Here is a 24,516-nt window from a genome sequence, read left to right on the forward strand (position 1 = left end):
TGCAGGTGACGATCCCAATCTTTTGGTATTGGTTAAGACCTGATTTGTGACCGAGTATGTGGTCTATGCTGGAGAATGTTCCATGTGCACTTGAGAAGAATGTGTATTCAGTTCCTTTGGATGTAAATTCTGTAAATATCTGTGAAATCCATCTGTTCGGGTGTATCATTTAAAGCTCTTGTTTCGTTGTAGATGTTGTGCTTAGGAGATCTGTCATTTACAGAAAGCGCCGTGTTGAAGTCTCCCAGTATTAGTGTATTATTATCAAAGGATGTCTTAACTTAGTTTATTAATTGATTGATATACCTGGCAGCTCCCACATTCGGGGCATAAATATTCATGATTGTTAGGTCCTCTTGTTGGATAGATCCTTTAAGTGTAATATAGTGTCCGTCTTCATCTCTTACTACAGCCTTTGGGATAAACTTTATCTGATATAAGGATGGCTACCCTGCTTTCTTTGAGGACCATTTGAATGGTAAATGGTTCTCCAACCTTTTATTTTCAGGCTGTAGGTGTCCTTATGTCTAAAATGTGTCTCTTGTAGACAGCAAATAGATGGGTCTTGCTTTTTTATCCAGTCTGAAACCCTGTACCTTTTAATGGGGTCATTAAGCCCATTCACATTCAGAGTTATTATTGAAAGATATGAATTTAGTGTCATCATGATACCTATTCAGTCCTCGTTTTTGTGCATTGTTCCCTTGGACTTCCTGTTTCTATTACAGAGTCCCCCTTAGTATTTCTTGCAGAGCTGGCTTGGTGGTCACATATTTTTTCAGTTTCTGCCTATCTTGGAAGCTCTTTATCTCTCCCCTTCTATTCTGAATGAGACCCTTGCTGGAAAAAGTATTATTGGCTGCAGATTCTTCTCATTTAGGACCCTGAATATATCCTGCCAGCCCTTTCTGGCCTGCCAGGTCTCTGTGGAGAGGTCTGCTGTTACCCTAATATTCTTCCCCATAAAAGTCAGGGATTTTTTTGTCTCTTGCTGCTTTAAGGATCTTCTCTTTATCTTTGGAATTTGCAAGGTTCACTCTTAAATGTAGGGGTGTCAAGCCGGTTTTATTGATTTCAGGGGGGATCTCTCTATCTCCTGGATCTGAATGCCTGTTTTCCTTCCCAAGTTAAGAAAGTTCTCATCTATTATTTGTTTAAATATATATTCTGGACCTCTTTTCCTTTTGGCGCCCTCAGGGACCCCAATTAAACATAGATTTTCCTTCTGAGGCTGTCATTTATTTCCCTTAACCCATCCTCATGATCTTTTAATTGTTTTTCTCTGTATTCCTCAGTTTTCTCCTTGCCATCAACTTGTCTTCTATGTCACTCACTTGTTCTTCTACCTCGTTAACCCTAGTCGTTAGGACCTCTAGTTTGGATTGCATCTCATTTCATTGATTTTAAATTTCTGCCTGATTAGATCCAAATTCTGCACTCTTGAAGTCTCTGGAATCCTTTATGATTTTTTCTAGAGCCACCATTAGCTTTATGATTGTGCTTCTGAATTTGCTTTCTGACATTGAATTGTATTCCAAATTTTGTAACTCTGTGGTAGAGAGGACTGTTTCTGATTCGTTCTTTTGAGGTGAGTTTTTTTGTCTAGTCATTTTGGTCAGTGCAGAGTGGCCAAACACAAGTTGTACTGGACAAAGGAGAAAAGAAAGAAGAGAAAAAAGAAAAAAAAAGGAGAAGAAAGAAAAAGAAGGGAAGCAAACTGAAAACAAAAAACAAGATGGAGTATTTTCTGATTCTATATACTGTAAATCCCTAGACTTCCCCTGGAACTTTCCAGTGCTGCTTGGTCAATAACTTGCTTTTCCCCTGTCCTTCTAGCTGGACTTCTGGGTGAAGGGCCTGCTTTGCTGATTCTCAGGTGTGTGCACCTGGGGAAGCTGCTCAGCCCCCTGCTTGGTGCATGGCTCAGTGGGAGTTGTTTATCCTGTTTATCCTGTGAGGCCACTGTGAGGCTCAGTGGGAGTTGTTTATCTTGTGAGGCTCCAGGAGGAACAACAACAGCGGTGGAAGCCAGCTCTCCAGCTCTGCAGTCAGCTCCCACAGGAACTACGGCAGCTCCCAGTCCACAGGGGCCTTCATGCTCTGAGGCAGGGGGCACTGATCTGCACAGTTCGGGGCCCAGTGGCAGAAGCGTCCTCGCTCGGGGCCCAGTGGCAGAAGCGTCCTCGCTTTCCTGGGCCCTCCCAGCCTCTGCCTGTCCCGGGAGAAGCCCCAGATCCTGGGCTGTGCCCCCCAGCACCCTGGGCTCGGGGCCTGAACTGCTTGAATCACGCTCTTGGGCCCCGTAGCCCCCTCCGTGCAGAGCAGCTGCCAGAGCTGCCCGAGCTGCTCCCGGCTCCGCTGGGCGCACGCTGTAGCCCTTTATGGAGCTCAGCCGTGGTGTGTGGCATGCTCTCCCCAGGGTACAGGTCCTCTGTTAGTGCCCCCGGAAGCCTGAGGGCATCCCCGCCCCTCCTGGGTCCTGCTCCAACTCCCTGCCAGTGGCTTTCTCTCCGGGAAGATTGGAGAAGCTTCTGCTTCTCAGGATAGGGTCTTTCCTGTCCTGGGGGCACTCGTGCGTGGCCTTAGCATGGCTCCTCGCAGTGCCTCTCCCCCTTGGATGCTTTTTTATTTCTTGACCCACCCCCCCGTCTTCCTACCTTAATAAAAGTGCAAACTCTTCTCACTGTAGCATTCCAGCTGTTCTCTCCTTAAATCTCAGACTGAATTCATAGGTTTTCAGGATGATTTGAAAGTTATCCAGGTAATTTGGTGGGGACAGGTCACTTGGTGACCCTACTCTTCTGGCATCTTGCCCCCTCCCTCCCTGCCCCCCTCTTTTATCTCATTTATGCTTTGGTGGTAAATGTTGGGGCTTTCGACAAGTATTTCTGGTTTATATAAATTTAGGACTGAGCATCTAACATACAGAACTTAATATACTCAGAACCAAGAGGATCACCCTCTAGGACCCCTCAAGTAGACTGCATTCTACCTCCACTACAACTTCATCACTATCACCTTCTCCCAGGTCCCCCTTTTTTTCTTCTCTTTTTTATTTTTTTTCTGCCTTACTTTTGTTTTTTCTCTCTTCTTTTTTTTCCTCTCTTTTTTTCATTTCTTCTGCTTTGGGATTCTTGGCCTTTATTTTTTACTGCTTTGTTTCAAAATTTGTTTTTCACTTTCCTGGTTCTTTTGTTTTATTTAGTTCTGATCTTTGTTTTCAATTTCTGGTCTCTGACCTCGTCAGAATCGACTAGGGTGAAATGTAGTTAGGTTGGGGTTGATATTCTTGAATCAGCCCACTCATACAGCCATTTTGCACTGAGCAAAACTACTAGAAGGAAGAACTCACCACAGAAGAAAAAATCAGAAACAGTACTCTCTGTGACGGAGTAAAAGAATTTGATTTACAATGTGATGTCAGAAAGCCAATTCAGAAGCACAATTATAAGGCTACTGGTGACTCTGGAAAAAAAGCATAAAGGATTTAAGAGACTTCTGGACTGCTGAATTTAGATATAATCTGGCCAAAATTAAAAATCAATTGAATGAGATGCAATCCAAACTGGAGGTCCTAATGAGGGTTAATGAAAAAGAAGAAAGAATGAGCGACATAGAAGACAACTTAATGGAAAGGAAGGAAGCTGAAGAAAAAAGAGAAAAACAATTACAAGACCATGAAAAGGTTAATGGAAATAAAAGATAGCCTCAGATGGAAAAATCTACGTGTAATTGGGGTTCCAGAGCACCAAGGGGGACAGAGGACCAGAAAGCATATTTGAACAAATCATAGCTGAGAACTTCCCTAATTTGGGGAGGTAAACGGGCATTCAGATCCAGGATATAGAGATGTTCCCCCCCCCCAAAAAAAAATCAGTAAAAACCATTAAGCACCCTGACATTTAATAGTGAAACTTAAAAATTCCAAATATAAAGAGAAAATCCTTAAAGCAGCAAGAGACAAGAGATCCCTAACTTATATGGGGAGAAATTTTAGATTAACATCAGACCTCTCCACACAGACCTGGCAGACCAGAAAGGGCTGGCAGGATATATTCAGGGTCCTAAATGAGAAGAACCTGCAGCCAAGAATACTTTATCCAGCAAGGCTCTCATTCAGAATAGAAGCAGACATAAAGAGCTTCCAAGATAGGCAGAAACTGAAAGAATATGTGACCATGAAACCCACTGTGCAAGAAGTATTAAGGGGGACCCTGTTTTTCTTTTGAAAGAGGACACACAAAGAAATAATCTACAGAAACAGGGACTGAATAGGTATTAAGATGACAGTAAATTCATATTGTTCAATTGTAACTCTGAACATATCATTCAATAGTAACACTGAACATAAATGATCCCACCAAAAGGGATCAATGCAGGGCTTCAGACTCTATAAAAAAGCAAGACCTATATGTATGCTGTCTACAAGACACTCATTTTAGACCTAAGGACACATTCAGACTGAAAATGAAAGGGTGGAGAACCATTTACCATTCAAATGGTCCTCAAAAGAAAGCCCAGATAGCAATCCTCATGTCAGATAAAGTTTATCCCAAAGACTGTAGTGAGAGATGAAAAGGGGCACTATATCATACTTTAAGGGTCTATCCAACAAAAAGACCTAACCATCATGACTATTTATGCCCCGAATGTGGGAGTTGCCAAGTGTATCAATTAATAACCAAAATAAAGATATATATAGATAATAATACACTAATACTGGGAGACTTTGTGATGCCACTTTCTACAAATGACAGATTTTCTAAGCACAACATCTCCAAAGAAACAAGAGCTTAAATGATACACTGGACCAGATAGATTTCACAGAAATACAGAACTTTGCATCTGAATGCAACTGAATACACATTCTTCTTAAGTGCCCATGGAACTTTCTCCAGAATAGACCACATACTGGGTCACAAATCAGATCTTCACTGATACCAAAAGATTGGGACCATCCCCTGTATATTTTAAGACCACAATGCTTTGAAACTAGAATTCAATCACAACAAGAAATGGGAAGAAACTCAAACACATGGAGGTTTAGAGCATCCTGCCAAAAGATGAATGGGTCAACCAGGAAATTAGAGAAGAATTACAAAGATTCATGGAAACTAGTGAAAATGAAGATACAACTGTTCAAAATCTTTGGGATACAGTAAAAGCAGTCCTGAGAAGGAAATACATAGCACTACAAGCATCCCTCAAATAATTGGAAAAAACTCAAATACACAAGCTAACCTTGCACCTAAGGAAGTGGAGAAAGAAGAGCAAATAAAACCTACACCCAGGGGATCCCTGGGTGGCACAGCGGTTTGGCGCCTGCCTTTGGCCCAGAGTGCGATCCTGGAGACCTGGGATCAAATCCCACGTTGGGCTCCCGGTGCATGGAGCCTGCTTCTCCCTCTGCCTGTGGCTTTGTCTCTCTCTCTCTCTCTTTCTCTGTGACTATCATAAATAAATAAATTTTTTAGAAAAAACCTACACCCAGCAGAAGAAGAGAGGTAATAAGGATTTCAGCAGAACTAAATGAAATAGAGACCAGAAGAACTGTAAAACAGAGCAACAAAACCAGGAGTTGGTTCTTTGAAAGAATTAATAAGATAGGATAAACCATCAGCCAGCCTTATTAAAAACAAGAGAAAAGAGTCAAATTAATAAAATCATGAATGAAAGAGGAGTGATCACAGCCAATACCAAGGAAATACAAATGACTTTAAAAACATATGAGCAGCTATACACCAATGAATTAGGCAATCTAGCAGAAATGGATGCATTTCTAGAAAACCACAAATTACCAAAACTAGAAGAGGAAGAAATAGAACACATGAACATGCCAATAACCAGGGAGGAAATTGAAGCAGTCATCAAAAACATCCCGAGATGCAAAATCCCAGGGCCAGATGGCTTCCCAGGGGAAATTCTATCAAATGTTTAAAGAAGAATCAATACCTATTCTAAGAAAGCTGTTCTGAAAGACAGAAAGGGATTGAAAACTTCCAAACTCGTTCTATGAGGCCAGCATCACCTTAATTCCAAAACCAGACAAAGACCCCACCAAAAAGGAGAATTATAGACCAATATCCCTGATGAACACAGATGCAAAAATTCTCAACAAGATACTAGCCAATAGGATCCAACAGTACATTAAGAAGCTTATTCACCATGACCAAGTGGGATTTATCCCCGGGATGCAAGGCTGGTTTAACCCTTGTAAAACAATCAGTGTAATAGATCATATCACCAAGAGAAAAAACAAGAACCACAGAATCCTCTCAATAGATGCAGAGAAAGCATTTGACAAAATACGGAATCTATTCCTGATCAAAACTCTTCAGAGGGTAGGGATAAAGGGACATTCATCAGCACTTTAAAAGCCACCTATGAAAAGCTGACAACAAACAAAATTCTCAATGAGGAAACACTGGAAGCCTTTCCCCTAAGATCAGGAACAAGACAGGGATATACACTCTCACCACTGCTATTCAACATAGTACTAGAAGACCTAGCCTCAGCAATCAGGCAACAACAACAACAAAAAAGGCATTCAAATTGGCGAAGAAGTCAACCTCTCCCTCTTTGCAGATGACATGATATTGTACCTAGAAAACCCAAAAGACTCCACCCCTAGATTGCTAGAACTCATACAGCAATACAGCAATGTGGCAGGATACAAAATCAATGCCCAGAAGTCAGTGGCATTTCTATACACTAACAATGAGACTGAAGAATGAGAAATGAAGGTGTCAATCAGTGTTACAATTGCACCCAAAAGCATAAGATACCTAGGAATAAACCGAACCAAAGAGGTAAAGGATCTATACCCTAAAAACTACATAACACTTCTGAAAGAAATTGAGGAAGACACAAAAAGATGGAAGAATATTCCATGCTCATGGATTGGAAGGGGTTAATATTGTGACAATGTCAATGCTACCCAGGGCAATTTCCACATTTAATGCAATCCCTATCGAAATTCCATGGACTTTCTTCAGAGAGTTGGAACAAATCATCTTAAGATTTGTGTGGAATCAGAAACAACTGCGAATAGCCAGAGGAATATTGAAAAAGAAAACCATAGCTGGGGGGCATCACAATGTCGGATTTCAAGTTGTACTGCAAAGCTGTGGTCATCAAGACAGTGTGGTACTGGCACAAAAAAAGACACATAGATCAATGGAACAGAATAGAGAATCCAGAAATGGGCCCTCAACTCTATGGTCATCTAATGTTTGACAAAGCAAGAAAGACTATCCACTGGGTAAAAGACAGTCTCTTGAATAAATGTTGCTGGGAAAATTGGACATCCACATGCAGAAGAATGAAACTAGATCACTCTCTTTCACCATACACAAAGATAAACTCAAAATGGATGAAAGATCTAAATGTGAGACAAGATTCCATCAAAATCCTAGAGGACAACACAGGCAACACCCTTTTTGAACTCAGCCACAGTAACTTCTTGCAAGATACATCTATAAAGTCAAGGGAAACAAAAGCAAGAATGAATTATTGGGTCTTCATCAAGATAAAAATCTTCTGCACAGGAAAAGAAACAGTCATAAAAACTAAAAGACAACCTACAGAATGGGAGAAGTTATTCGTAAATGACATATCAGATAAAGTGCCAGTATCCAAGATCTCTAAAGAACTTATTAAACTAAACAGCAAAGAAACAAACAATCTAGTCATGAAATGGGCAAAAGACATGAACAGAAATCTCACAGAGGAAGACATAGACATGGCCAACAAGCACATGAGAAAATGCTCTGCATCACTGGCCATCAGGGAACTACAAATCAAAACCACCATGAGATACCACTTCACACCTGTGAGAATGGTGAACATTAACAAGACAGGAAACAACAAATGTTGGAGAGGATGCGGAGAAAAGGAACCCTCTTGCATTGTTGTTTGGAATGTGAACTGGTACAGCCACTCCGGAAAAATGTGTGGAGGTTCCTCAAAGAGTTAAAAATAGACCCTATGACCCAGCAATTGCATTGCTGGAGATTTACCCCAAAGATATAAATGCAGTGAAATGCCAGGACACCTGCACCACGATGTTTATAGCAGCAATGTCCACAATTGCCAAACTTTGGAAAGAGCCTTGGTGTCCATCAAAAGATGAATGGGTGAAGAAGATATGGTCTATGTATACAATGGAATATTACTCAGCCATTAGAAACGACAAATACCCACCATTTGCTTCGACGTGGATGGAACTGGAGGGTATTATGCTGAGTGAAATAAGTCAATCGGAAAAGGACAAACGTTGTATGGTCTCATTCATTTGGGGAATATAAAAATTAGTGAAAGGGAATAAAGGTAAAGGAGAGAAAACGAGTGAAAATATCAGTGAGGGTGAGAAAACATGAGAGACACCTAACTCTGGGAAATGAACAAGGGGTAGTGAAAGGGGATCTGGGAGGAGTTTGGGGTGACTGGGTGATGGGCATTGAGGGGCACACTTGGCAGGATGAGCACTGGGTGTTATATGTTGCCAAATTGAACTCCAATAAAAAATTTTTTAAAAAAACTCTGGTTACATATAATCATTCTCTATTTTCTTATTAATTGTGTGCATCATGTGTTGCTGATTTATCTTTTAATCTACATTTAACATGCTGTGGCAATGTTGAATTGAATCTCTTAACATTACTGCAGGGTCCACATGGTGTTTCCCTCTTTATAGATGAGAAAACTGAGCATCACATCCCAGGTGTGGGTGAGGCCAAAACACCTGTGTGACTTATGCTGCCTTTGCCATTTCGTCAAATGCCCCCAAGGACCCCATGAGGGAGGGTTCACTGTTCAATCCCTGGATTGTGCAGCTTAGTGCCCCATCCTACCCTGTCATTGGCAGAGCTCAGACTGGAACCCACGTCTTTCTGACCCCCAAAGCCCTTACTCTTCCCATTGGGTGTACTATTATGGGCTTTGTTTCTGACCATCATGGGAATCCCCACTCAGTTTAGACAATGTGGAAAATAAATTCAAGTATGGAGGGGAAAATATAAATAGCCACCACTTCTGCAACCCACTGACAAACCGTTAACTGTTCGGGTTCCTTTCCTGACATTTGAACACTGTTTAAAATATAATTTTAATTTTCTATGGCTATTGGTGGCAACTCTTTTGTCTTCATTCTTACTGTTTTAAACCAAATCATACAAATACTGTTTTTAATGAAGAAGGAAAACTATGTATTATCTTTCAAAATGAATTAACTATTGCAAGAACGTGATAGGAAAAACCTTACATAAAACATTCAGAGGACATATTTCCTTGTTTCTCAAATTAAAGAACTTCATATTAAAACTAATTACAGTGAAAGTCTATAAAAACAACATGTTTGCTTACAGGCAACGCACATCCAGAGCATGTAAATTTAAGCCAGGACTAAGTGACCTTCATACATATTCATAAGGAATCTTGAAAGAAAGCCTTAAATGTGCCTAAATTGTTGACCTACTAAGATCTACTTTAAATACCACACGTTTTTTCACAGCAAATGTGGTGGATACAAAGAAATCCTTATCCTGTCCATGAGCCAGTCTATTTTCAGGAGCTAGGAAAAGTACAGAGATGAGGACCCACAATGGAAAGGAAATGAACTTTCTACGACAAAAGTACTCATTCTATTATATTGAGCACTAAACTAAGCTTGAATAGAAAAAAGGTTTAAAGTTTGATTTATGACAAATGTTCCCCTGTAGAACTCCCAGGTGTGTGAGAGTGCATTGTATGAGCACAGACAGCCACACCTCACTTACTTAGCCAGGGCCTCAGCCTTAACATGATGTGGCAATCTAGGGTCTGCCTCTCTTCTTACTTCCTTACACATACACAAGAAGCCCCTTTCCCTGGAAAAGCTTATTAATATGCCCAAACCTACAATGACTCCCAGTTCTTGAAAGCACCCCGTACTGAGAAATCCCCCATTTCCTTGAATGTTCTCTGAAATCACCTAAAACAAGCCCAAATCCTATAATAGTAATTCCTGTAATAATAATTCCTAATGCCCTATTATTGCTACACCTCATGTTTCTCCACGGTGTACATTACTCCCCACTGCAATGAGGAAAAAACCCAACTTTGTTTGGTTAAACATGTGTTCCTGGTAGTCTTTAGGTTAGAAACACTGATGACAGCTTTTTTGCAATGGGTTTGCCATCAGAACACAGGTGTCGTGAAAACCACTGCTAAACCTAAACCAAACTGGGAAAGGAAAAGACATACATCAACATCGTTGTCTTTGGACATGTAGATTAGGGCAAGTCTACAACTACTGGTGATCTGATCTACAAATGTGGTGGGATCAACAAAAGAACTATAGAAAAGTTTGAAAAGAAGCCTGCTGAGATGGGAAAAGGCCCCTTCAAGTATGCCTGGGTCTTGGATAAACTGAAAGCTGAACGTGAATGTGGTATCACCATTGATATCTCCCTGTGGAAATTTGAGGCCAGCAAGTATTATGTGACCATCATTGATGCCCCAGGACACAGACACTTTATCAAAAACATGATTATAGGCACATCTCAGGCTGACTGTACTGTCCTGATTGTTGCTGGTATTGCTGAATTTGAAGCAGGTATCTCCATGAATGGGCAGACCCATGAGCATGCCCTTTTGGCTTACACACTGGGTGTAAAACAATTAATTGTTGGTGTTAACAAAATGGATTCCACTGAGCCACCCTACAGCCAGAAGAGATATGAGGAAATCATTAAGGATGTCAGCACCTACATTAAGAAAATTGGCTACATCCCCAACATAGTAGTATTTGTGCCAATTTCTGGTTGGAATGGTGACAACGTGCTGGAACCAAGTGCTAACATGCCTTGGTTCAAGAGATGGAAAATCACCCATAAAGATGGGAATGCCAGTGGAAACACACTGCTTAAAGCTCTGGATTTCATTCTGCCACTAACTCATCCAACTTATAAACCCTTGCATCTGCCTCTCCAGGACGTCTACAAAATTGGTGGTATTGGTACTGTCCCAGTGGGCCAAGTGGAGACTGGTGTTCTTAAGCCTGGCATGGTGGTCACCTTTGTTCTGGTCAATGTTACAACTGAAGTAGTCTGTTGAAATGCACCATGAAGCTTTGAGTGAGGCTCTTCCTGGGAACAATGTGGGCTTCAATGTCAAGAACGTATCTGTCAAAGATGTTCGTGGCAATGTGGCTGGTGACAGCAAAAATAACCCACCAATGGAAGCAGCTGGCTTCATGGCTCAGGTGATTATCCTGAACCATCCAGGCCAAATCAGTGCTGGATATGCACCTGTGCTGGACTGTCACACAGCTCACATTGCTTACAAGTTTGCTGAGCTAAAGAAGAAGATAGGTTGTCGTTCTGGAAAAAAGCTGGAAGAGGTCCCAAGTTCTTGAAATCTGGGGATGCTGCCATTGTTGACATGGTTCCTGGCAAACCTATGTGTGTTGAGAGCTTCTCTGACTATCCTCCTCTGGGCTGTTTTGCTGTTTGTGACACAAGACAGACGGCTGCTGTGGGTGTCATCAAAGCACTGGACAAGAAGGCAGCTGGAGATGACAGTCACCAAGTCTGCCCAGAAAGCTCAGAAGACTAAATGAATATTACCCCCAATACCTGACACCCCAGTCTTAATCAGTGGTGGAAGAACAGCCTCAGGACTGTTGTGTCAATTGGCCATTTAAATTTAATAGTAAAAGACTGGTTAATGATAACAATGCATCATAAAACCTTCAGAAGGAAAGGAGAATGTTTTGTGGACCATTTGTTTGTGTGTGTGTGTGTGGCAGTTTTAAGTTATTAGTTTTTAAAATCAGTAATTTTTAATGGAAACAACTTGACCAAAAATCTGTTACAGAATTTGGAGACCCATTAAAACAAAGTTTAATGAGAAAAAAAAAGAAAGAAACACTGATAACAGAATGGCCTGTTTGGTTGCCCACCTCCCCACCCTTGGGTGCCAATGTTGTTTCCTAAGCCCTGTCAGTACTTGTTTCCACAGAATCTGGTCTCCTGAGACAGATGCAATGGTAGATGCCTTTACCAAGAAGCAGGTCGATTATGGTATGGGATAAAGTGTGACATGGGAAGACAGAAGGCAGCAAATGGGAGTCCAGCCCGGAGGGTCCAGAAGCAGCCTCTCTGTTCATTTCTCTGGGTCCTGACACACTCTGTTTAGGAATAGAGTGTCAGGGAGCCTGGGGCTGTGGACTTCATGTGAGTATAGCTCAGTGAAGAGGCATTATTCCCTGTACATCACTTCTTTTCCTATCCATTATGCACAAAGGCCTCAAGTTCATGGACACCTCCAACAAGGTGCACTTTTTACAAGGTTACTGATGTGGTAGGGGATGGACCATCCCTTCCTGTCCCTTTCAGGATCTTGGAGCCTTAGTAGGGCAGGAGCCCCAGAAATAGCTGCAGGTCTCCAGGGGTAGTGGCCATAATGATGTCCTTTTCCATCACTCATTTCCAACTAGCTTGTGTGCCTTTTTCAGAACACCTTTAGATCCTATTGTTGGACCCTGGCTCATGGGAGCCAACGTGTCCCGGTGGACACCCCAGAGACTCACCCCAGATAGGCAGATGCAACTAGCAAGAGGATTTTATTGAACGTTTGCACAAACAGGCTCTCCGCCTCAGAGGTGGAAGAGCCCCGATTGGCAATTACAGGCATCTTTTAAAGGCAAAAACCGCGGGATCAGCATAGCATACGGGTTATGACATGATTGGTCTATTTGAAGGTCAATATGAGCACGTTCAGGGACTTTCCAGTTAGGGCGTGGGGAGGGGGTCTTCTTTTCTCGGAAAAACCACAGAACGTTTTTCATTGCTTAAGTTCCAGGAAGGCACCTGGGTGTGGACTGCCTCTGGGTTAGGCCTGGTTCTACATTTTCACGGGGTGGGGGGTGGGGGGTTCTTCACTATGTGTCACTCTATGCTCCTGACACCTTGCCTCAGAACCTGAGAACTAATCAGGTACACTTGCCCCTGGGATTCCTGCCTATCATCCTTAACCAAAAGTATTGAATGTGCCCCAAACTGCTCATCTTTCTAAATAAGGATCCCATTGATCTTATTTGACTGCTTATACCATTTTTGTTGTTCTTTGATTTGTTTGTTTGTTTTGGTCTTGGTAAGATTTTTTTCGTTTTTTCCTAAACTTTTTCTTTAAATTCCTGTTAATGTACAGTATAATGTGAATTTCAGGTGTAGAATTTCGTGATTTATCATTTACATACAATACCAGTGATCATCCAAGCAAATGCCCTCCTTAGTCTCCATTACCTACTTAACCCATCCCCCCACCCACAACCCCTCCAACAACCTTGTTTGTTCTCTATAGTTAAGAGCCTGTTTCCTGTTTGGCTCTCTTCTCCCCACTTATGTTCCTCTGCTTTGTTTCTTAAACTCCACATAGGAGTTAAATCATATGGTATTAGTCTTTCTCTGATTGACTGACTCCTCTTAGCATAATACACTCTAGCTCCATCCACATCATTGCAAATGGCAATATTTCATTCTTTGTGATGGCTAATATTCCATTGTATGTATATATACCACTTTATCCATTCATCAGTTGATGGGCATTGGCCTCTTTCCATGGCTACTGGAAATAATGCTATTATAAACATTGGGGTGCATGTATCCCTTCGAACCAATATTTTTGTATCCTCTTGTTACATACCTAGTAGTGCAATTACTGAATTACAAGGTAGTTTTATCTTTAAATTTTTGAGGAAGCTCCATACTGTTTTCCAGAGTGGCTGCACCAGTTTGCATTCCCAACAAAAGTGCAAGAGGGTTCCCCTTTCTCCTTACCGATATCTGTTGTTTCCTGTGTTGCTAATTTTAGCCATTCTGACTGGTATAAGGTGATATCTCATTGTAATTTTGATTTGTATTTCCCTGATGATGAGTGATGCTGAACATCTTTTCATGTGTCTGTTAGCCATCTGGATGTCTTCTTTGGGGAAATGTCTATTTATGTTTTCTGTCCATTATTTAATTAGATTATTTGTTTATTGGGTGTTGAGTTTAATAGGTTCCTTATATATTTTGGATACTAACCCTTTATTAGATATGTCATTTGCAAATATCTTCTTCCATTCTGAAGGTTGCATTTTAGCTATGTTGAGTATTTCCTTTGCTGTGCAGAAGCTTTTCATTTTGATCACGTTCCAATAGTTTATTTTAGCTTTTGTTCCCCTTGCCTCAGGAGACATATCTAAAAAGAAGTTGCTACTCCTGATATCAAAGAAGTTACTACCTGCGTTTTCCTCTAGGATTTTGATAGTTTCCTATCTCACATTTATATCTTTCATCCATTTTAAATGTATTTTTGTGTATGGTGTAAAAGAGTGATCCAGTTTCATTCTTCTGCATGTTGCTATCCAGTTTTCCCAACGCCATTTTGTGGAGGCCGAGAAAATTAAGGCCATTCCACTTTAAGCTCAGCATTAGCACAAGTACAGCCATCCCAGGGCCCTGTGAATAAGAGCTGAAATTTACATTACTTCAGTTACAGGGAAAAAAAAAAAAACAGCTCACAGCTTAATGTCCTAGGAAGCCCCATATTAGAATGAGAACAGAGCCCAAGCCAGTGGCAGAAAGTCCCATATCAGAATGTAAACAGGACTTGAAAAATTTCTCCACCCCTTCGGGAGGTCCCCTAGACAAGCCCATAAAACTAAGCTGAAACCCACCTCGGGGTCCAAGTCCCTGTTCCACTGTGTCGGGTATACTTGGACCCAAGCTCGAGCTTGTAAATAAACCCTCGTATGTTTGCATTGGTGTTGGCTCCTTGGTGGTTTCTTGGATTCGCAGTCTTGGGCACAACACATTTGTTGAAGAGACTGTCTTTTTCCCATTGGGTATTCTTTTCTGCTTTGTCAAAAGTTAGTTGACCATATAGTTGTGGATCCATTTCTGGATTTTCTTTTCTGTTCCTTTCATCTATGTGTCTATTTTTTTGTGCCAGTACCATACTGTCTTGATCATTAAGCTTGAAGTCCAGAATTGTGATGCCTCCAGCTTTGCTTTTCTTTTTCAAGATTCCTTTGGCTCTTCAGGGTCCTTGGTGATTCCGTACAAATTTTAGGATTGTTTGTTCTAGCTCTGCGAAAAATGCTGGTGGTATTTTGATAGGAATTGCATTAAATGTGTAGATTGTTTTGGGTAGTATAGAAATTTTAACAATTTAACGATGTTTGTTCTTCCAGTCCATGAGCATGGAATGTCTTTCCATTTCTTTGTGTTGTCTTGAATTTCTTTCATCAGTGTTCTAGAGTTTTCAGAGTACAGATGTTTTACCTCTTTCTTTAGGTTTATTCCTGGCTATCTTAGGGGTTTTGTGCAATTGCAAATGGGATAAATTCCTTAATTTCTTTTTCTACTACTTCATTTTTGGTGTATATAAGTGCAACATATTTATGTACATTGATTTTTGTATCCTGCGACATTACTGAATTTATGTATCAGGTCTGGCAAATTTTTTTGGTGGAATTTTTTGGGGTTTTCTATGTAGAGTACCATGTCATCCACAAATACTGGAAGTTTGACTTCTTCCTTGCCAATTTAGATGCCTTTTATTTCTTTTTGTTGTTTGCTGAGGCTAGGACTTGCAGCACTGTTAAATAACAATGGTTAGAATAGACTTCCCTAACTTGTTCCTGACTGCAGGAAAAACTCTTAGTTTTTCCCTCTTGAGAATGATATTAGCTGTGGGTTTTTCATATTTGGCCTTTAAGATCTCGAGGCATGTTCCCTCTGAACCTACTTTGTTGAGGGTTTTTTCATGAATGGATGTTGTACTTTGTCATATGCTTTTTCTACGTCTATTGAGAGGCTTATATGGTTCTTATCCTTTCTTTTATTAATGCGGTGTATCATGTTTATTAATTTGCAAAAATTGAACTACACTTTCAACCCAGGAATAAATCCTACTTCATTGTGGTGAATGATTATTTTGATGTATTATTGCATTAGATTTGCTAGTATTTTGTTGACAATTTTTATATCAGTGTTCATCAGGGATATCGACCTGTAGTTCTCTTTTTTTAGTGGAGTCTTTGTCTGGTTTTGGTATCAGTGTAATGCTGGCCTTGTATAATGAGTTGGGAAGTTTTCTTTCCATTTCTGTTTTTTGGAATAGTTTGAGAAAAATAGGTATTAACTCTTTTTTAAATGTTTGGTTGAATTCCTGAGAAGCCATCTGGCCCTTGACTCTTGTTTGTTGGGAGATTTTTCAATCCTGATTCAGTTTCTTTGCTGGTTATCAATCTGTTAAACTTTTTTTATTCCTTTCCATTTCAGTCTGGGTAGTTTATATGTTTGTAGGAATTTATCCATTTCTTCCAGATTGTCTGATTTCTTGGCATAAAATTTTTCATAATATTCTCTTATAAATGTTTGTACTTCTGTGGTTATTATTCGTTATTTCTCCTCTCTCATGTGTGATTTTATTGATTAGGGTCCATTCTCTCTTTTTTAAAAGATTTTATTTACTTATTTGAGAGGGAGAAAGAGAGAGAGAGAGCATGGGCAAGAGAGAGCAAAAGCAGGGGAGGGGCAGAAGGAGAAGCAGACTTCTGGCAGAGCAGGGAGCCCAACACGGAGCCCAATTCCAGGACCTTGGGATCATGACCTGAGCCAAAGGTATATGTTTAACAGACTGAGCCACCTAGGTGCCCCATTCTTTTTTATTTTTCATATGTCTGGCTAAGGGCTTATTAGTTTTATTATTTTTTTTCAAAGAACCAGCTTCTGATCTCATTGACCTGTTCTACTGGGGTTTTTTTTATTGTCTATGTCATTTATTTCTTCTCTAACCTTTATTATTTCCCTTTATCTGTTGGCTTTGGGCTTCATTTGTTGTTCTTTTTCTAGCTCCTTTCAATGTAAGTTTAGGTTATTTATTTATTTATTTATTTATTTATTTATTTATTTTTAGGTTATTTATTTGAGATATCTCTTGCTTCTTGAGGTAGGCCTGTATTGCTATATACTTCCCTCTTAAAACCTTTTTTGCTGCATTCCAAAGATTTTGGACCATCATGTTTTCATTTTCTTTGTTTCCATGTATTTCCTATTTCTTCTTTAATTTCCTGGTTGACCCATTCATTCTTTAGTAGGATGTATTTGTGGTCCATGTATTTGTGTTCTTTCCAAATTTTTTCTTGTGATCGACTTCAAGTTTCATAGAATTGTGGTCAGAAAATGTGCATAGTATGATCTCAATCTTTTTGTACTTGTTGAGGGCTGATTTCTGACCTAGCATGTCATTTATTCTGGAGAATCTCCCATTTGCACTTGAAAAGAATGTGTATACTGTTGCTTTAGGGTGAAATGTTCTGAACATCTGTGAAGTCCATCTGGTCCAGTGTGTCATTCATACCATTGTTTCCTTGTGATCTTCTACTTAGATGATCTGTTCACTGCTGTAAGTGGGGTGTTAAAGTCCCCTACTATTGTCATATTATTATCAATGAGTTACTCTATGTTTGTTAGTAATGTTTGATATATTTGGGGGTTCCCAAGTTGGGGGCATAAATATTTACAATGGTTAGATCTTATTGTTAGATACTACCCTTCATTAGGATATAATGCACTTCCTGTGAGCTGTGGGGCCCAGGACTGCCTGCCCTACCCGGCCTGGTGCCAGCTGGCTGTGATGCACTGCCAACAGGCACTCTTCCATAGTCAGGGAGGCACAGGTGCTGACAAAGGCCGCGGGTCTCTTCCTGCCGGAGGTGCCCAACCTGTGCCAGCACTTCATGTGCCCCCCTGCCTACGCAAAGCTGCTGCAGAGCTCTCTGCAGTGCGGTCGGCCTGCACCTCAAGCTGGGCCAGCCGGCCGCCACCAACCACTTCCAGCATACTGTCCAGCTGCACCTCCCACAGTTGCCCCTGGCCACACTGCAGGTGCTGGGTGATGCCACCTCCTGCCAGCTGCTGGTGTGCCACTACAAGGGTGTCCTGGCTATCTTTACACACATGCAGCACCTGGCATGGGAGCTCTGCACCCACCAGTACAGCTGCCAAAGTCGCTGCCCGGATTGCTGCCCCCACAGTCCCAGTCCTGCCTGCCACACTGTTACCTGCAAGCACTGGCTCTGCACCTGGTGAGCCCACTCCCACCAAGCTGGAAGCCTTCTTCGACGTGTTGGTCCCTGCTTCAAGGTGTCCCACATGCTGCTGCTGCTCCTCCTGCAACCACCACCCACCAAGCTCCTACCAGAGCATGCCCATACTCTAGAGAAGTACTCCTGGGTGGCTTTTGACAGCCATGGGCAGGAGAGCAGTGGCCAGCTTCCTGAGGAGCTGTTCCTGCTGCTCCAGTCCTTGGTCATGGCTACCCACGAAAAGGACACAGAAGCTGTCAAGTCACAACAAGTGGAGATATGGCCACTGCTGGGTGCTGAGCAGAATCATCTCCTTCACCTTGTTCTACAAGAAACTGTCTCCCCTTTAGGACAGGAGATCTGATGAATCACATGAACTAAGCAACTTTTTGCCTGTGACTAAATTCTGTGCATCTCCCCTGCCGTTTAGAGCGGAGAGTGGGGGAAGGGAATAAAAAAACATGAGTCCCCACAGTTCTACCTTTATCTTATCCCTCTTGCCTCCATAAGAATTTACTTGATTGGAAGTTACCTGTATTCCAAAGACTTACTTCCATGACTGAGAGGGAAACAACGATGTGATGGGATTGGAATGGAGGACTTGTCTCTCTTCCCCAAAACTGCCCACATAAAAATAAGAACCCTCTTTATTTCTTACCTCTTCTTCCACCCAACTCCCCTGCCCCCCACAACTCTGTTTCAAAGGGAAGATTTGATTTTGCACAGCTCTAAGTACGATTTTTTATCAGCGATCTGATTTCTTAGCATAGGCGAGTGTCTATCGATGTGATAACCCAAGTTCTCCTTTGTTTCATCCACCACATACATATTCCTGGGGATCATTTGATTACATACACCATTGTCTCTGCAGCCCTAAATCCATAATAAAGCTGTTCTGATGCTCCAAAAAGAAGAGAAAAGAAAAGGATATGATGCCCTTCTTCATCTTTTGTTGCAGTCTTTAATTTAAAATCTAGTCTGTTTGATAGAAGTATTGCTACTCTGGCTTCCTTTTGATGTCCATTTGCATAATAAATGTTTCTCCATCCCCTCACTTTTGATCTGCAGGAGGCTTTATGTCAAAATGAGTCTCTTAGGACACCAAAGATGTGGTGGCTCAGTTGGTTAAGCATCTGTCTTTGGCTGGGGTCATGATCCCAGGGTCCTTGTATAAAGGCCTGCATAAGGCTCCTTTGTCAGTGGGGAATCTGCTTCTCCCTCTCCCTCTGCTTGCTGCTCCCACTGTTTATGCTCTCTCTCTCTCTGTGTGTCAAAAGAATAAATAAAATCTTTAAAAAATAAAAATAAAATGAGTCTCTTGTAGGCAGCATATAGATGAGTCTTGTTTTTTTAAAATCTATTCTGACACCCTATGTCTTTTTATTGGAGCATGTAGTCCATGCAGAGTAATTATTGATAGATAAGTATTTATTGTCTTTTTTTTACTTGTTTTTTATTGTTTCTGGAGATTTTCTCTGTTCCTTTCTGGTCTTTGCTGCTTTTGGTCTTTCCTTTCCCCTCTAAGAGTCCCTTTTACTATTTCTTGCAGGACTAGTTTAGTGGTCATGAACTCCTTTATTTTTTGTTTGTCTGGGAAACTCATTTTTTTAAAGATTTATTTATTTATTTTAGAGAGAGAGAATGTATGAGTGGGGAAAGGGGTGAGGGAGAGAGAATCTCCTGCAGACTCCCCACGTAGTGCAGAGTCTGATGTAGGGCTCAATCCTAGGACCCTGAGATCATGACCTGAGCCAAAAATCAAATCAGACACTTAACTAAGCTTCCCAGGAGCCCCTATTTGCGAAACTCTTCATCTCTCCTATTCTGAATGATAGCTTTGCTGGATAGCGTATTCTTGGCTGCAGATTTTCCCCAGTCAGCACAGTGAATATATCATGTCACTCTTTTTTGGCTTGCCATGTTTCTGTGGAAAGATCTGCTGCTAAATTTATAGGTTTTCCCTTGTGAGTTAGGGACTTCCTTTGTCTTGCTGCTTTTAGGATTTTTTTCTTAATCTCTATATTTTGCAAATTTAACTACAGTGTGTCTTGGTGTTGTCCTGCTTTTGTTGATTTTTATGGGAATGAGTTCTCTGTGCCTTCTGGATTTGGATGTCTGTTTCTTTCCCCAGATGAGGGAAATTTTCAGTTATTATTTCCTCAAAGCTTCCCCCTTTTCTCTCTCTTCTTCTTCTGGAAATCCTATGATACAAATGTTATTATGTACATCACTGAGTTCTCTAGTCGACTTTCATGATCCATTATTCTTCTTTCTCTCCTTAATTCAGCTTCATTATTTTCCATAAATCTGTCTTCTATATCATTTATTCTTTCCTCTGTTTCTTCCATCCTTGTCATTATATCCAGTCAATTTCAAACCTCAGATATTGCATTTTTCATTTCTGCCTGATTATTTTTTAGCTCTTTTATCTCTGCAGTGAGGGTCTCCCTGATGTCTTACATGCTTTCCTCAAGCCCAGCTAGTATCCTTATGATTGTTGCTTTAAATTCTGCATCAGGCATATTACTTATATGTTTTGATTACATCTCTGACCATAACTTTTTCTCGTTCTTTCTTTTGGGATGAATTCCTCTATTTTGTTATTTTGTCTCAGACTTTGTCTTCTTCTGTGTATTAGAAAACCCTACTATATCTCCTGCTCCTGTGAGTAATGGATTTATAAAGAAGAGGTCATATAATGTTCAAGGCCTGGTCCTTCAAGAAGTGTCTCTGGTGTGTGCTGTGTGCACTCTGCTGCTGTGGATTGACTGCTCTTTCCCTCAGGTCAGTCCTTGCCTGCAGTAGACAGTGTTTGGACCTTGGTCAGAGTGGGGGGAGTTTTAACCTGGTTGTATTCTGATCTGCTTGTTAAATGAGACCTGAAGGCATTTCCTATAGACCTGTAGCTTTGTAGAGCTCTCTGGTCAGTAGATGTGGTGCATGGAGGGGAGGTTGTGCTGGTCTTCTGGGAAAGGGGCCTGCTATACTGGTCCTTAGGCACACCTGCCTGAGAAAAGCAGTACCAACAGAGAACAGAGTGGAGATTGGGAGGGGGAGAACGTGGTGTAAGCAGGTTAGGCAGCCAGTGTTGGCTGCTCTGCTGTTTATTGAAGTTGGTTTATGCTGAGGGGTAAGGGAAGGAAATGGACCAGCCTGCTCCTTTTTCTCCAGAGAGGGGAGTCCATGCCTGCTTCTCTCAGGAAGCCTTCACAGAAGAAGGAATAATTTCCCCTTGTGCATCCTAAGCATTAATCAGATCACTATTCACACTGTCCCCAGGTTGCAGTTGCTTGCCTGCCTGGAGCATAACAGTGCACTTTGGGCCCTATCACAGCCAAGCTTGCTAACTTTTAAAACTCCAAACTGTAGAGACATGGTGTGGCAAGGCCCTGCACTGGTCTTCTGAATAAAGATCTTACTTCACTGAGACAGATGCAGGTTTGACCAGGAAGGGCATTCATATCAGAGTACAGGGGCTAGGGATTTGGAGCAAAGCATGTCAAACAGCTAATGTTTGGGTTAGCCACCCTCAGCAGGTGTCTCTGCACCTATGCTGAGGGGTGGGAGAGGGAAATGGTGCCCACTGGCTCTTTTGTCCCAGAAAAGACAATGCCACCTCTCACAGATGCACTCCAAGAAGAGAAAACTCCTGGGGCACCTGGGTGATTCAGTCAGTTAAGTGTTTGCCTTTGGCTCAGGTCATGATCCCAGCATCCTGGGACTTAGCCCCTCAACAGGCTCTCTGCTCAGCTGGGAGTCTACTTCTCTCTCTCCCTCTGCTCCTGCCCTCTCTCCATCTGCTTCTGCCCTGCTAGTGTACTTTCTCTCTCTCTCTCTCTCTCTCTCTCTCTCCCTCTCTCAAATAAAAAAATAAAATCTTAAAAAAAAGAAGGAACACCTGTACCCCTTAGATGATCCTCAGATCACACTGTCTGCCCTATCATTGCCTGCCTGCCTTTTCTCTGGGAGCAGGGCAGTACCTTCAGGGTTCTAACACAGCCAAGCCTCTGACCACTAAATCTCCAGTCTTTGAGCCCCATGCTGGTTGCAAAAACTCATGAAAATCAACCCCTTTCACTTTACCAAGCAATGGCTCCAGGGAACTGTTCTTGTGCCATCCCCTGTGCACTCATTCCTCTCTGTCTCTCTTTCTCTCTCTTTTCGTTGCTACCAGGGTTCCCTCCCTTCCACAGCACCTCTGATCCATTTGTCTCCCAAACCACATCTCTGTATTCCTACCTTCCTCAATGTGGCCTCTTCTCTCCTCAAGTTGTACACTTTGCTCTATCAGTCCTCAGGTCAATCTCTTGGGTATTCAAAATGATTTGAGAGCAATCTAGTCATGTTTGAGAGATGATGGAAGCCTGGGTCCTCCTACTACATTGTCATCTTAGCTCCCCCTCCAACTGCTCATAAAGTTTTAATGGCATCGTGCCCTTAATGATACCCAAGTCTTCCTTCATTCACAGCCCTTTGCCATTCCACTGTCCTGTAGCCTCTGTGCTGGAGAAAGCCAGTGGTTGGATGTGAGCACTTTAGCCCTTCAATGGCCATATCCAAAGGCAGGAACCTCAGACCTAGAGCAGACAAGGTTAGACACTGTCCTCATCCCTCCAAAATAAAATAAAGCGGGAAGAAATGATGGCTGGCTCTTCTTAGTACCCTAGCCTGTATCAGAAAAGGTGGTGGTGAGGTAGAGGTAGGAGGACACACCTCTAACCAAGTATCCCCTAGGTAAGGCAAGGCTTTGATCTCACCCAGACTTCCTAGAAGTTCGTGTAATATCACAAAGAAGCAAATCCATAATAATCCTGCAATTATTCCTAAACCAGGATGGTCTCAGTCCCCTGAAGTGTCCAACCAGTTACCTTTGAGCCATGTCTGCTCACCTGGGAGCCCCTACTCTTCAACAGTCAGGCTGTACTCCCCATTCCCTCCCTCCCATCCAGCTTCCATTAGTACTGCCCACTGTGCCAGGGCCAGCTCATCTTTGGGGAGTCTCTGACTACTCCAGTGAGCCCTTCGTCCTTTTTATACATTAAAGAGGTTCTTTTTTTTTTTTTTTCATTAAAGAGGTTCTAAAGAGGTTTACCATAACTTCTGCAAGGACCTGGACCCTTTGAAACTATTTCTATAACCTTTGCAGCCCCTGGGCCACTGGAGATGTGAAGAGTGACAGATTCTCAGTGAGCACCCATGTGATAATGCAGGACATGAAGAGGAAGGAACTAACCCTGGAATGGCTCAGCACTGGGACTCAAAGGAGCTCCTGATTATCGGTGCAGTGAGCCTTCTTGAAGACCCCTAGTCACAACTCCCAAATTCTGTCAAGTGTTCTGGTCATGGATAAAGAGGAATATACCCTTAATTCTGCTGAGTGAATCCCACAGTCCTTAGGACACTACCCATTCACAAACAGCCTCACACTCGCTGAATCTGTCATCCTTCTTTCTCCATATGAGTTCTATTTCCTTGATTCAAGCCCTAGACACCTGAGGAATTTAGTTCAGTGTTCTCTGATAATACTTTTCTTTTATGGATGAAATTAAGACTTTCTTTGGATTGTGAAAGGAATTATCTATTGGTGTTGTAGTACAGTGCTATAGAAACCCATTTACCTTTATCTTGACAGTCATTTCCTCTCCAGATCCCCTGGAATCCCCAATAGGACAAGGGGTATTTGGAATAAGAAATTCCTTGAACACAGATACCCTTGGCAGAGGATTGTACATGCATCTGTTTGACATAGGTGTTATATCTTTTAATGCTCACAGCCTCCCTGTGAAGAAAACTTGGTTATCCAGTACATTCTATATCATATGGTAATTCTATTATTAATTTTTCTGTGGAATGTCATTGCTATTTTCCACAGTGGCTGCACCAATTTGCATTCCCACTAATAGTACACAAGGTTTCCATTTTCTCTGCATCTTTACCACTTGTCACTTCCCATGTTTTTTATTATAGTCTTTCTGATAGATGTAAAGTGGTATCTCATTGTGGTTTTAATTTGCATTTTCCTGATAATTAATAATGTTGAACAACTTTTCATGTGTCTGTTGGCCATCTGCATGTCTTCTTTGAAGAAAATGTTTTTTCAGATCCTTTGCCCATTTTTTTAAATTTATTTTTTATTGGTGTTCAATTTGCCAACATATAGAATAACACGCAGTGCTCATCCCTTCAAGTGCCCCCCTCAGTGCCCGTCACCCAGTCACCCCCACCCCCCCGCCCACCTCCCTTTCTACCACCCCTTGTTCGTTTCCCAGAGTTAGGAGTCTCTCATGTACTGTCTCCCTTTCTGATATTTCCCACTGATTTTTTCTCCTTTCCCCTTTATTCCCTTTCACTATTTTTTATATTCCCCAAATGAATGAGACCATACATATAATGTT

At 41.7% G+C, this 24,516-nt stretch overlaps 2 pseudogenes; both read left to right on the top strand.

Annotated features, from left to right (window-relative positions):
- The first annotated feature begins 10,350 nt into the window (after positions 1–10,350).
- Positions 10,351–11,741, top strand: LOC121483005 (annotated as a pseudogene).
- A 5,534-nt stretch (positions 11,742–17,275) lies between these two features.
- LOC121482592 lies at positions 17,276–18,485 on the top strand (annotated as a pseudogene).
- The last annotated feature ends 6,031 nt before the right edge of the window (positions 18,486–24,516 follow it).

The sequence above is a fragment of the Vulpes lagopus genome, chromosome X, assembly GCF_018345385.1.
Source record: "Vulpes lagopus strain Blue_001 chromosome X, ASM1834538v1, whole genome shotgun sequence".
NCBI lineage: Eukaryota > Metazoa > Chordata > Mammalia > Carnivora > Canidae > Vulpes > Vulpes lagopus.